Raw genomic sequence first — 14,731 nt, 5'->3', positions numbered from 1 at the left:
ATAAGCCTAGCCCTCAGGCTGTGGTATATGTTTGTCTGGATCCTTACATATGTGGAACGCGGTGGGCACATCGCACCAAGCTTGGTCACGACCTCCAGCCACGATGGGCCGTACCTAAGTTATGTCCGAGTGAGACTGACCATGTGTATATTTATGGTACCTAATTTATGTCGAAAAGCTGCGATGTTTTGCTGAGGTGACCTAGTGTAGAGACTCGAGTTTATGATGATTGTTTAACTTGATTATTCTTAAGCCAAAATGGGCCGAAACTTACGTGGTCTCGAGGGGTGATTAAGTAAAGAAAATATTTTTAGCGTCAACATATTCACCATCATTCGTTGCTGACGTATTTTATAACATTTTGCAGGTAATCAAGATTAGAGCTTGTAAAGACGAAGAAGCTCAAGAATCCGATAGCTCGGATAATTTTGTTTGAATATTAAAATATGATGGTTTTGTAAAACATATAAACAAGTAAATACTATACGAGACTTTCTTCTCATCTTTTTGTATTGTAAATATTTATAATATTGATCCTTAAGTTTTTATAAAGTCTTCTGCTAATAACCCGCTACTCTGATTTATTTACAAATATGGTACCAACTAATTATCACACTCCTAGGCTTAAGATTGGGGTGTGACACAAAAATAGGTTAAAGTTTAGATTTAGGTGAAAATTGTATATATTTGAAAGTTAATATATATATAATAAATAAATATAATAATATATATTGATAAAATAATATTATCTCGAATAACGCAATACTTTCTTAGGTGAATTTCCCGAATATAAAAAAAACGGGTCGGGTTATTTGTGTATATATTATAATCGAAAAATCCGAGTTGTTACACCTCATGTCTCAAATGAGACTAGAACACATAGTTATTTCGTTATAAGGTGACACTAAACAAAGCTAGTGGTTGTATAATAATAAATGTTATATACAAATAAATTGAAAAAAATCCAAATTGTCACATTTTTTGCAATGTCACACGCCATGTCATCAGAAATAAACAGAGCTAACGATTAGTTAGTCTGAGATTGTTATTGGTTACAAAATGAAAGTTGAAATTATCACTAGGTAGATTGTTAATTAGTTAAATTGATATTAAAAAATGGTTAATAGTTTTGATTATTAAAATCTTATTTTTCTAACAACAATTACTATATACACCACAACCTACACTTTCATAATTTGATTCCCTAACATTTTGATTGTGGGGAGTCGTCAATAAAACTATGAAAACCAAACAACCTTTAAATCATTACATGAATTTCATTTAAAACCTAACCTTTTATAAGTGTGGTTCTTGTTTTTTAGAGGCAAAAGAACATATGCGGGCGCACATGTATCGATCATGCCCTGTACTTTTTATGTGTGTTTTGTTTTATCCACAGCAAACACAAATAAATTAATGAAAACACAATATAACGTTAAAACTTAAAAGTTGCACAAGAAATAAAAATCCAAATGATTTTGGTATTGTTTTAATGAGATTATCGTAGATCTGATTAATATGGTGTAATTTTGTTTGTGAATTTCATCGAAAATGAAAGATTAAAAGCTTTAAATACAATAAATTACATACCGTCCATTATAAATAATCATAAGATATTAGACCATCTCCCCATCCTCTTTTTATTTGGTACCACCTCTTCAGTTATATCCCTCCTATGCAATGTAAACCAAAGACTTGACCCACCTCTCAATCCCGTTCTCTTTTATGTGTGTAAGTGCCCTTCGCCACATGCGGCGGCGGCCGGGGGGGGGGGGGGGGTTCTTTCAAAACATCATGCTATGTCTGGACGTGCAGCTGACGAGCGGCTGTGTTGGAGATGGTCTTAGTTGATCTTGTTAAATAAAACTTTGGATTGTAATGAAAAAGAAAAGGAATAAGTAAATTGAATATATAATTATAAAACTGATATCAAGTATAATAATCGAGAGATGATGATTAAGGTAGTCTTAGTGGTTAATGAAGTTAATGGGTCGAATGATTCTCAAGTAAAGTTACAATTGACACACCCATGTTGGAATGCTCCATAAATTTGTTTTAAAGTAAATAAATATAAAGATGCATAGACAATGGTGTCATATCATTTCTCAATGATCATGTGATGAGGACAGCATTATTAGTTTAGTTTATTTTATTTAAGAAAGAATGGATCATAAATATATATATCTTATGATTTTGTGATCTCATTTATTCGTATTGCCCCATGATCATACAATCAAAGAAAAACACGAAACCCTATAAGAACCCCTACCGTAATAAAACCAAAAGAGTACAATAACACACAACATTGAAACATATAGTTTCTTATAAAAACTTCGCAACTCTCGAATTAATCCTAACAAATTATTTGACTATTAGTTTAATTACTTAAATATTATAATTTATTAATATTGCTTATTTATAAATCTTTAAATATAGGAATATTGGATTCTAATAATCCAAATCAGAGATGTTGAGACTGGACCGGCCGGTCGGACCGGTTCGACCGGGATTCGATCCACTAACCGGTCCGGTTCACTGTAATTCGCTTGGTTTCCAGAAACCGACCGGTCTGAACTGGTTCATTGGTCTGACCGGAAAACCGGACTGGTTAAATCGGTTTTTCTATTAAAAATAATTTAAAAAAAAAAATCTTTTTTCAAACATTTTTTTAAGCAAAAGTTGTTTGGCCGGTTGAACTGGTGAACCGGTTGCCTGACCGGTTCGTTATCCGATCCGGTTATGAAATCATTGATCCAAACTATTACCTATTGACCAATAATAATCACAACTAACAATCTAATTATTGACAATCCCAACTTTCAACTTTGTTATCAATAACAATTCCATACTAACTGATGACTAACTCGGTTTATTTTTAGTTACATAAATAGTCTCCGTGGTTAACACATGCATATTACGGATTTAATTAGAAAAAAAAAAATCAATCTATCATGATTCAAAATTTCTATCATATTCTGAATTAATTTCTTTTTCAATTTGCACATGCAATTATATGTGATTTATTTATATTTAATTTCATGTTCTCTAACAATCTCTCAACCAGATTTGATAGTTGTGAAGTGTTTATGTCTGAAGTTTGATCTAGTCATGGTGAGAGCTTTGAAACCCCTGATTTATTAACTTTGTCGTAGCTTAAAATATAATTAGGTTTTCTATTATTATAAGTTTGTCTCGTAATTACGTTATCACAGATTCATTTAATTCACTTAATAAGCTCGTTGAAGTGCTAGCTCCGGCACTCGCCGTGCATCACTCATTAGGCCACTTGACGGCACCTTACTTGTTCATAGCATTTTTGTTTTTGTGTCACTTCCATAACGAATATAACGGAAGCCAACCGGACGGAAATTATGTTTTTTTATTTGTTTTAGTTTCGATATCGTAACGAGCGTGACAGAAACCGGCCGTATACGCACAGACTCACCGCCTCAACGCCCGGAACCGACAATTCTCGGGTTTTACCAACTCCACAGTTTACCAGCTGACGCCACCCCATTGGTCCACACAACACACAGGACCGACAACGCTTAGGTTTTACCAACGTTAGAATTTACCAACTAACACCACCCCAATGGTCCACTCAATTTTCAATTTTTTTCATTTTTTTAGCTCCGGTACCGTAGCAAATGTAGCTGAAACCAACCGAATTGGTGTCCCGCAAGTGCCTTACTGAGCAACTTGGCGGTACCTTATTAATCAATGAATTTTGTATTATATTTTATTTGTTTTATTTAGTTGAATTACCGTACGAACGTAAAGGAAACAGATGAACGGTCATTTCTTTTTAGTTCTGGCACCATAACAAACCCGACGGAAACCGACCGAATTTGTCTAGACGCACCGCCTCAACGCTCATGACCAACAATGCTCGAATTTTACCAATGCAAAAATTTACCTACCGACACCCCCACCCGTGTTGTCCCCCATTGGGGCGCGACTGCCCTATTAGGCCACTTGGTGGCACCATATTAGTTCGTGAATTTTGTTTTCTTTTTCTTTTGTATTTTTATTTCAATTACCGTAATGTACCTGACGGAAACCAACCAAATTAAAGTTCATTTTTTTTACCTTTGGTACCATAACGAACATGACGGAAAAAGACCGAATCCGTGTAGACTGGACACATCGATGCCCATGACCGTCAATGTTAAGGTTTTACCAACACGCAAGTTTACCGACTAACAAATCCCCCCCCCAATTGGTCATTGGCCCACCTCAATTTTTCTCCGTTTTTAGCTCCGGTTTCATAACGAACATAATTGAAATCGGCCGAATTTGTGTCGAGATACCGCCTCAATCACCAGGACCGACAACCCTTGGATTTTACCACCGCCTATGTTTTGCGACCAAATAAACATCGTTTTATATACTTTGTTCTTTTTATATGTTAATTTGATAAATTAATTTTTTGGATTTTAACGCTCAAATTTTACCAACGTTGTCTATACCATAACGAACGCCACCGACCGACCGAGTTCACGTCAACTCACCAGGTAAAGCTCAGATTTCAATGTTGAGATTTTGCAACTGCCTCGGCGCAAGCCGACAGGTAAAAACCTAGTTAATAACAAAACCAGTTGGAGACTCCATTCATTGCATCGGCTCGAACTTAACTCGCCAAAGAACTCTAATGATTATGTCGAAACCTTAAAGGATTCAAACCCTCTCTTTGCAGATGCTTTAAACCGGCGCTTTGTGGCAAGGCGAAGGGCTAATTCGGTCGGTATCGATTTGGTTCATTACAGTATTGTCAAAAACATATCTTGTGACCAACGTTGAAATTTTAAAAGTTTTGTGCCAAAAATGTAAATGCGTGAACGTTTGATGACTAAAGTTTATTGGAAAAATAGATAAACTTGGTGGCCAAAGTTCGGAACACACCTCAAAATGGTCTACTAGCTTGAGCCACCGCACCTTTACTCAAATCTCAAGCTACAAAGAACATCTTTTTTCTCTTATAAATCAAAGGGGTCCCTTTTGTTTTAGTAACAAAAAAAATTATATATTTGAAGTAATCTATTTAGTTTGTAATTACACATCAATTATACATCAAATTTCGGGTTGTATAGTGTTGGAAAAACCACCTCAATACGATGCAGAGGACTCTATTAATTCGAGACCCTACATCGACAATTGTATTTAACTTCCACACGTCTCACTTCTTTTATTTTTTCCTTGAAAGGCTTGTCTCGCATCGCCGGTGTAAGTAAATTCAGCCTTTCACGCTCCCTAGCTATAAATAGTTGTTTCAAGTCATACTTCAGGTTCAATTTTCAAGCTACGCTCTGTCTACTGAAAGAATCCAAGTCGCATTTGATTCAAAACCGTGACGACGAAAGTGTTCAGTATGCAGTTTACTTCACGAATTCCTACGTTGCGTAGCAGAACTATTCAGAACAAAATATGCCTAGAAACACTTATATTTACAATGGTTTTTCCCTTTGCAAAAAGTTCTCTCCAGTGAAAGTAAGATTTGTTTTTTGGAAGATTGGTTTTAACTAATCCTAGTAATGATCTACTGACAAATAGCAGTTCCAACTTCACTCTTGCTTGGTGACAGACCCAACTAAAGGTACATTCTTTATAACGGTCCGCGACTAATGGATGACTAATTCCGTTAGTTGCAGGTCGCCGGGAAAACGTTTTTGGCCGGAACACTCACAATGTTTCCCTGCAAACTCAACATTTTCGTCTCAAACATCTTTGTAACCTTAGATCAGACCTTTAGAATCTTTTTTTTAGTAAAAGGCTAAGTTATTGAGGTTGCAGGAACTCGTGCTCAAGTGGTGGTGTTCAGGTTGAATTTTATGGCAAAAGTGTGAGTTTTCCGGCCAAAAACGTTTTTTTGACGACTTACAACTAACGAAGTTAGTCCTCTGTTAGTCGCGGACTCTTATAAACAATGCACCTTTAGTTGGGACTGTTATTCGATAATAAGACATAATTAAAATTATATGAAACCAATATTCAGATTTATTTCTTAAAGAAAGACGCACCCAGTTTTAAAAATTCATTTTTGGACCTTAGATTTGATATATGAGTGACATATGATATGGAGTGTTCCATGTATTTTTGCACTTGTATAATTATACACCTTTACGGAGCCTTATCATGGCATAAAGCTTACCTAGAAAACTTATTTTTTTTATTGTACAGGTTAAGTGACTAATCTCGATCATACACATGACCACATATTATTATTATTATTATATTTATATAATACAATTACAAACTTTGGTGTTTCGAAGTCCCACTGAACCACCTGACGTCACCATATTAATAGTTGAATTTTGTTATTTTTTGTTTCTTATTTTAGTTCTGGTAACGTGACTAATATAACATAAACCGAACAAATTCGCGTAAACTCACTGCATTTTGTGTTACTTTCGGTATCGTAACCAATGTGATGGAAATCAGTTGAATTTGTGTAGACTCACCACCTGACGCCACTCAATTGATCCACCTCAAATTTTATATGTTTTTTTTTATTTTTGGTTTTTAGTTCCTGTATCATAACACACTTAACCGAAACCGACCGAATTTGCGTCAACTTACCACCTCAACGTCCGGGCCGACAACGTTTGGGTTTATCATCGCCTGGGTTTTAACAATCTCTGACGCAACGCGCCAGGTATAACATTAGTTATATATATCAACATTTTTAATTTTATTATTGTCTTTTAAATTCCGGGTATGATATGTCATTTTTTAATGTATTAATTAATAATTATATCTTTTGAATTTTGTGTCATTATCTAAAGCTTGTATAAAATAATTTAAAGATTTCACTAATTATAATGACCCTCGTATGGATTTGGATTTCAATATGAATCATTTACATCTTACTTACTTTTAAGGTGAAATGTTTCTATAATACGTATTAAATGTTCAATTGGAATTCACAAATAAAACGAAAAAGGATATGCTGAATCTTCTATAAAAAAATCGTAATTTAAAGACACATAATACTCAGTCAATGGTAACTTGGTTACCACTATTGTTTGGTCGTTGTTGATGCGCTTTACTACTGATCATCAATACAGATTAGTAGTAACTGCTATAGATGATTATAACTAATAATCAGTTACAATCGATGATAAATTCTCATGCAACTTCCATTAGTAGTGCAACTGGGTGATTAAGCCTTGTATGGCATATATAGAAATTGAAATTTTCGAACAAACACGTGTAATTTAAAAGGACAACATAAGTTGATATATGCAATATTTTAAAAACGGTTTGAACCGGTCGGTTCAACCGGTTGACTGGATTTCGATTAACAGCCTGGTATGATATACCCGGTTTATTTGAACGGTTTTGTGGGATATCGAACTGGCCAGCTTCTATGAAAACCGGTTTATACCATTGAACCGGTTTGAAGCCCACCAGATTTTTTTTCCCATCAGGCCCATTTTTCTTGTCATTTACCATTAAACTACCCTAAATAATATTTGCTATTGCCTGACTATTCAATCATCCTTCACAACTAGAAATGCAAAGAAATGCAAATCGATTATCAAGGCCAGTTTATAATTTTCAATACCATATTGATATTGTGTAATTGAGTGATTCTATATCCAAATTCCAAAGTACAAACAACCTACTATTTATTAATTTTGCATGTATGATATTATTTTAATGGTTTGAAGTTGGTTGTTATAATAATCTTGCATCTATTGAGATTCTCAGTTGATTATATATGGCTTTATTATTTTAATATAGTAGTTAATTGATTACACGTGGTGATATCTCCTAAAAATCAAGTGTTTTTGTATTGTTTTTTGAATATGGATTAACTTTTAGATAATATTTTATGATGGAATCATGTAGTTTATAGACTTTTTTCAAGTTAAAGTTGCATTTATATGAAATTATAGGATAAACTATACAACCGGTTGAACCTCCCGGTACAAACCGGTTCAACCGGTTGTACCCATTTTTAATACAAACCGGTACGATTAAAATACCGGTTTTTAAAACATTAGATATATGTTATTCGGGGCGGAAACATACTTTAAGTTGTAAATAGTATAGGTACGAAAACAAATGATTGTGAAATATAAAGATAAACTCAAATAACATTCAAATTACAATCTTTGGAAACATAATCAAAAGTTGAAAATCTAAAATTCGTAAGCTACTAAAGACTTCATTATAAACCATATTTCTTGTTCTATTTTTAACTTTTCTTCCTTGTCTACTATAAGAATTTTAGCATCGTCTCTACTCTTCACTCTTGATAAAGCTGCATAAAGTTGTCTATGTGTAAACACGGGGTCTCTGAGATATCTACCAACTCTTGCTAGAGACAGACCTTAACTTTTGTTAATGGTCATTGCAAAATAGACTACAACTGGAAACTACATTCTCTTCAATTTAAACGGAAGTTTATTATCTAAAGGAATTAGACCACTACGAGTTATATAAGTGCGATCAATGATGTAAAAGTAGGTCTACAAGGCCGAATACTCTCCGAGTACTCGCTACAAGGTATGGTGCCGAGGGGAGTTTCTTTAACTCCGCCTAGTTACTAAAAATTGTTCAAGGGTGGTCAACATTAGTCAGAAACATATCTAGTCAGTTAACTTGGGTCTACTTTTACTTAAAAATTACAACATAATTCGTATTTTTATAATATTAAAGAACGTTTAGCGACTTTTGCAACATTGAGTGCGATAACCAATATTAGCATATGAAATAACTTTTACTTCAATAAAACGTCTACCCAAATTAATTTCTCGCAATCTAGTTCCATTATACAAACCGTTCTTCTGATCAATATTCCTTAATAACATTATTGGCACACCAACTTTTAGAACCAATCTATGAGTCGATTGGTGTTGTTGATTTTATTAGCATAAAGTGTTTATGAAAATTTTAGATCAAATTCAAATATAAAAAAATAATTTGTATGATCTCACTTAAAAACCAAAAAACTGATTTTTTTATATGAACCACATCTAAATTTGTGAATATGTTGCTAAGTATGAAAACAATATAAATTGAGTAAACCAATATAAGTAAAAAAATTATGGAGAAATATCTTTGCGACTATAATTAAAATAAATTGATTCGAATACACGTCTTAATTAAAACATGTATTTTAATCAGTTTTAATAAAATAAAATAGTTGGATACACGACAATTATGTTCCGTATCATTTCAGAAAAACAAATACAAAAAAAATACAAAAATTGTGTAAACATACATTCAATACTATTAAAAATATGTTTATCAAAAAGGTATAATAAAGTTCAAATAAATATATTAAAATCATTTAAATTTTTCTGTTACAACTGCCTAATTTTTAGTTAATAACATATTGATTTTATTTACTTTATTTTAGTTAATAACAAAATAAATTTAAATACAATATAGTGTATTAACGCGTTTTAAATAAAATGTTACCGTTCAAAATGTTAGTAAGTGGTTCTCTTGGCGTTGAAAGTGCACGTTTACAAAAAATACATTCCTAAAAAACATTTAAAGGGTAACTAAAAAAATACCAAAATGACTAACCGTTTGAATTACTCCTTTATTGGAAGATATTGATTGACCAAAATTACGTTTCTTTATTTATAAAAACAGAAATTTATAAAGCATGATGTTTCAATTTTGTTGACTTAATTAAATATTTTAGTATACAACAAAAAAATTAGAAAACTGGGACACTAAATACTTAACTTTAGTGATAATTGTAGGTTATTTATATTTGGTGTTCATAAAGATATTAAAGACATGAAAATTAGAAATATTAAACGAGAAATACAATAACACAACTTACTCGCGTAGATATGAAAACTATCGGCTAACTTGAATCAACATAGACGATCAGAAATTCATGAAATTCATTTCTGTATAAGTGTCTCACCCACCAATATTATATATTGCATATGCATATGATTCAATAAAAGGTGTCAAGTTATATAGTATCCACCTTTCCATACTCAAATTAGGAAACTTCGAAGATGCTGATTGAAATCGGTTTAAGTAATGTAATTAATAAAATTTTATATTACAATGGAAAGTTGTTTGAAATTATAAAGAAAGTAAATAACTGTATTCATATAATTAGAATCATACGGTGTGTCTTATTTTTTGCCAGAAAATATATACAAATTGCATTTACTAATTACTTGAATATTTAATTTTGATTGACAACACACACTGGACTAATAAATCCAGAAATTGCATTCTGATAATTATTGTATATTTATGGTTGTATGAATTTACTAAAACACGTAAATACATTTATTCAGCTAATTTCATATCATTTTTGTTGCTTAAATTTTCATAGCGATGGTTGAATTGACTTCAAACGTTACAATATACATTTACTACTAATTTATGATTATCCAAGGCAATTACATTATCTTGTTAATAAAACAAACATAAATATTATTATAGAACAGTTTTACAAAACATACATGAGATTTGAATTATTTAAATTTAAGTTTTGAATTATTTAAATTCTAAGAAAATGTATAGTATATATGGAATATATTGTAATTGACCAATAAGAAGAAGATAAGTGTTCAAAAATCTTATTACTTTAATAGTATAGATACATGTGAAATAACATTCTATTAGCATTTAGTATAGATACATGTGAAATAACATTCTATTAGCATTTCAATAAGGTAACATAAACCTTTTTTCATCATGGGCACAATCCACGGGCAACAAGACCCCATCAGAAGCTCTGCACCTTGGATCATGCCTGAGCATCAAGGGGCCGTTGCCACCTTAAATCTTCCGATTTGTTGGTGCATGAAATGAGAATAGTTGTAAAAAAATGTGTACTCCGCACTTATAGCTTGATCATGCTGACAAAACATAACACTTGGTACAACACTTTCTTTGGTCTCTTGTCATCATGTACATATATTTTCACATGTTATTTATTTCCCATTTATGGCTTTCAACTACAAAACATTATATATAAATATATTATAATGAGTAAACACTAGTAGAAAAATTAGCTTTAGATGCGGTGAAAAAGAGTTTTAGACGCGTTTTTTAACCGCGTCAAAAAATAGGGCCTGAAAAGCTATTCTTATTTTTAGACGCGGTTTTGGAAACCGCGTCAAATGCTTCAAAAACCGCATCAAATGCTCCACTATATTTTCCAGAAAATCATTTTTAGCCACGCTTTTAAACCGCGTCAAATACCTCCTAACCGCGGCAAATGAGCAACTCACATTTCTAGAAAATATTTTTAGTCGCGCTCTTAAACCGCGTCTAATGAGCATTTATAATTTGCAATTATGACGCCAAATCCAGATTTTAACCTCCCAAATCTATTTAAACAGCTCAATTTTAACAATCAAACTAATCCATCAAAAATAACACAATTAACCAAAATGCACTAAATCCAGAATATCACAATATAAACTTCAAAATACAAATTTCAGCTACACCAAGGTGCATTAAATCCATAGCTTTACAATATAGACGATCAATCTATGAAACAAAATATAAACCTAAACTACAAATACTTCTAATCAAGTATACCAAGCTTCATAAAAAAGGCCGGCATCAAGTTCTCGAGTAAGTTGTCAATATCTGTTTCTGTAACAAACGTCATGTCTTGCACCATCTTAAAATGAAATAAAAAGATTAAGTTAGCATTTAAGAAAATCAAACAATTATGAAATATAAAGTCAAAGATGTACCTGCGTGCTTGATCAAAAACTGGATTATATAGAATTCACAACTCATAAATGATTTCTAAATCGAGAAAAAGAAAAACCCCATCAACAATTTTGAACAAAATTGGACTTCTAATTGAGTATTAACAATGGTGATTTAACTTAAAACTAAGAGCAAATAACGATCGGAGATGTAATTGGTTACCTTTAACAAGAGAAGAAATTAAAGTTGAAGACTGAGGAATTGGGTGAACCCGAGATTAATATAAAGCCCTTTGGCACTCCTAGAACCCTGATAATACATATATGTAATCTATGTTGTAAAAACCCTGATAACACATATATGTAATCTATGTTGTAAAAACCCTTTAGTTTGCGTAGGCTTTGGGAGGTACATTACAAAACAGAAGTTAAAACTTCCTTTCAATGAAATAAACAATATTTGTAGACTATGGAAGATGCACTACAATAACTTCCTTTTGTTTTCCAAATATCTTTTAAGTTACTCCAAGACAGTTTAAAACTCCAATAGCTAATAAGAATCGAAACACAAAAAAAAAAAAAAGAGAGTAAACCTTTAACCCTTGGTGCATATTTTTTCCATCCTCTTCGAAAAAAAAGAAGTACTTAAGTCAACAGGCTCAATGTAGAAGCATTCCTCAGAGTCCACTTATCTTCTCTAAAACATGAAATTTAATTATTTAGACATTATAACATTTCAAAAAAAGGCCATACAGAGTTTGATAGAAATCCACTTAGACTAGTATAATTTCGCCAAAAGCTACAAAATTAACCTCAACATTATAACTTTTGTAGTACACCTAAACACCCCAAATCATGACTGAAAACTATCAACAAGCTGTATATTACGTCACCAGAACATAATTTCCAAACAATATACAAATAAACCAAGGTGCCGTGGCTAATATCGAGCACAAATTCAAAGAAAAACCCTAAAATGCATGTTCTATCAAAAAACATAAATACATATATTAAAGAAACTAGCAACAATATTAAGAGATTATAACAACTTGAAATAAAATAAATCCATACCGATTTAGATGTTAATGCAATTGTTAGGTTGAAAACAGAATAGAATATGCAAAAACAGAGATAAATTGATGAAATTAGCATAAGAAAAGAAAAAAACATGACTTTGGGGAATAGCAATACATACGTTGTTTGAATTATTAAAGAGATAATTCTAAAGAGGAAGAATGGGGCCAATTACCTTAGATCGGAGGAGTGAAAAAAACTACTTTTCAAAATAATTAAAGAGATAAGTCTAAAGACTAGAACTGATTTTGGAGAGGAATCGATTTTTAGAGCGGTCAAATTTAGAAGGGGGGATCAATTTGGGGGAAAGTTTTCAATATATTGGACGGGATGCTAGTATTATTATTATTATTATAGTGTAATTGTTGTTATTAAAAAAGTAGAGTTTTAGACGCGGTTTGTATATACACCGTAGCTAAAAAAAGACTTCATATTATTTGACGCGGTTTTATAGCTTTAGATGCGGGTTTTTTGCACAATAGATTTTCGTATATACTAAGAAACCTTTTTAGACGCGGTTTGGGGGGTAAACCGCGTCAAAAAATAAATATCAACCGCGTCTAAAGCTCTTTTTTCTACTAGTGAAAGCAAATTCAAAATAATGTAATAGAGTGGTGATAGGCTTGTTTGATGTTAAAGTATAAGTCTTGGGTTCAAATTTTGTAGAGGGTAATATAATTTTTTCTTAACAATTGTTATAAAAAAGCCTAAAATCTTATTTCAATTTAGGCATCCACATTTGCTGAGCCGACCCTGATTCATAACAGACTAAATGATTGAAAGTTGTAAAATATTGGGATGAAGTGGGTGGAAAAATGACTTGTAAGCAGGGGGTGGGGTGGGATGGGGTGGGTCCAGAGAGCATAAATGAAGATCTTGTTTGGGGACAATAGTGATAATTAATACAACCCACAAAATCACGCGTGGTAAGTTGGGGTTATATTAGTTGTACTACCGCTACCACTTCAAGTCCATATAAATAAATAGATAAATGCATTTCAAAAGTTATTATTAAACTAGTTTCTAAATATATTATCAAAATATTATAGTTTGAACAAGTCTTGTAAGCCTAAAAACTTATATCGCGAGTTTTAGAGGGTATAGTTAAAATACAAAGAGACATAAAAATGAGAAGTGTGAGAAATATTTATGACCACATAACAAACCATTTAACAAAGAAAATTCAAAATAAATAATAAAAAATTCATAGCTTAAAATATAAATAAAAAACTAAAAAAAAAATTAAAAATCAAAATTTCCCCCATCATTCCCAGTTCAAAATAATAATAAAAAACCGACGAAAAGACACAATGTTGAGAAAAAAGACACCATGCTAAAAATGAACAAACAATACAATGATAAAAAAAGACACAATATGCCGCAAAATTTACACAATGCCGAACAAAATATAGCACAATGTTGAATACTATAACACAATATCAAGAAAAAAGTTACACAATGTCAAGGGAAAAAGACACAATCAATAACGAAAATAAACATAAAACACAATAATAAATAAAAAGACACAATGATGTTTTTTCGTCAACATTGTGTCTTTTTCGAGGGTTTTTTTATAACGAAGAAGACGGTGAAAATATTTTTGCATTTTTACATTTTTTGTTTTTTATTTTTTTATTAAATTTTGAGTTATGATTTTTTTATTAATTTTATTACCTTTTTAGGTTTTTTTTGTTAGAAATTCCTCTCATCTTTTTCATTTTTGTCCCACTTTATATAATAATTTGACTCAGTTTTGGATTCCGTGGATTATGTTACTTATTGAAAGTTTCATTTGGATAAATCATAGAAAAGGGAACGAATATGAGTAATTTGTAGTGAGAATATCTTAACAAAAGTAAACCAAAGACAATGTTTCAGTTGATGATTATAAGGATTGAAAGTTAGGCGGTTATATACCCATCATGGTTGCTTGTTATATCTCTCTCTTGAAAAAAACCTACTTTAATATTACCCTTTGAAATTATATAATTACCAAATTAGCA

At 31.9% G+C, this 14,731-nt stretch overlaps 1 long non-coding RNA gene across 1 annotated transcript; it reads right to left on the bottom strand.

Annotated features, from left to right (window-relative positions):
• Positions 1-11,190: 11,190 nt before the first annotated feature.
• Positions 11,191-11,972, bottom strand: LOC143547757 (uncharacterized). The gene is made up of 3 exons (XR_013137837.1): positions 11,878-11,972; positions 11,697-11,751; positions 11,191-11,610 (listed from the first exon to the last, which is right to left on the bottom strand). It is a non-coding gene; the product is annotated as an uncharacterized LOC143547757 (long non-coding RNA).
• Positions 11,973-14,731: the final 2,759 nt, after the last annotated feature.

The sequence above is a fragment of the Bidens hawaiensis genome, unplaced genomic scaffold, assembly GCF_021521415.1.
Source record: "Bidens hawaiensis isolate Kalapana, Puna unplaced genomic scaffold, B.hawaiensis_p1.1 tig00014826_1, whole genome shotgun sequence".
Classification (NCBI taxonomy): Eukaryota; Viridiplantae; Streptophyta; class Magnoliopsida; order Asterales; family Asteraceae; genus Bidens; species Bidens hawaiensis.
Note: the sequence above shows the minus strand (reverse complement) of the source record. Positions and strands in the feature narration are given on the sequence as shown.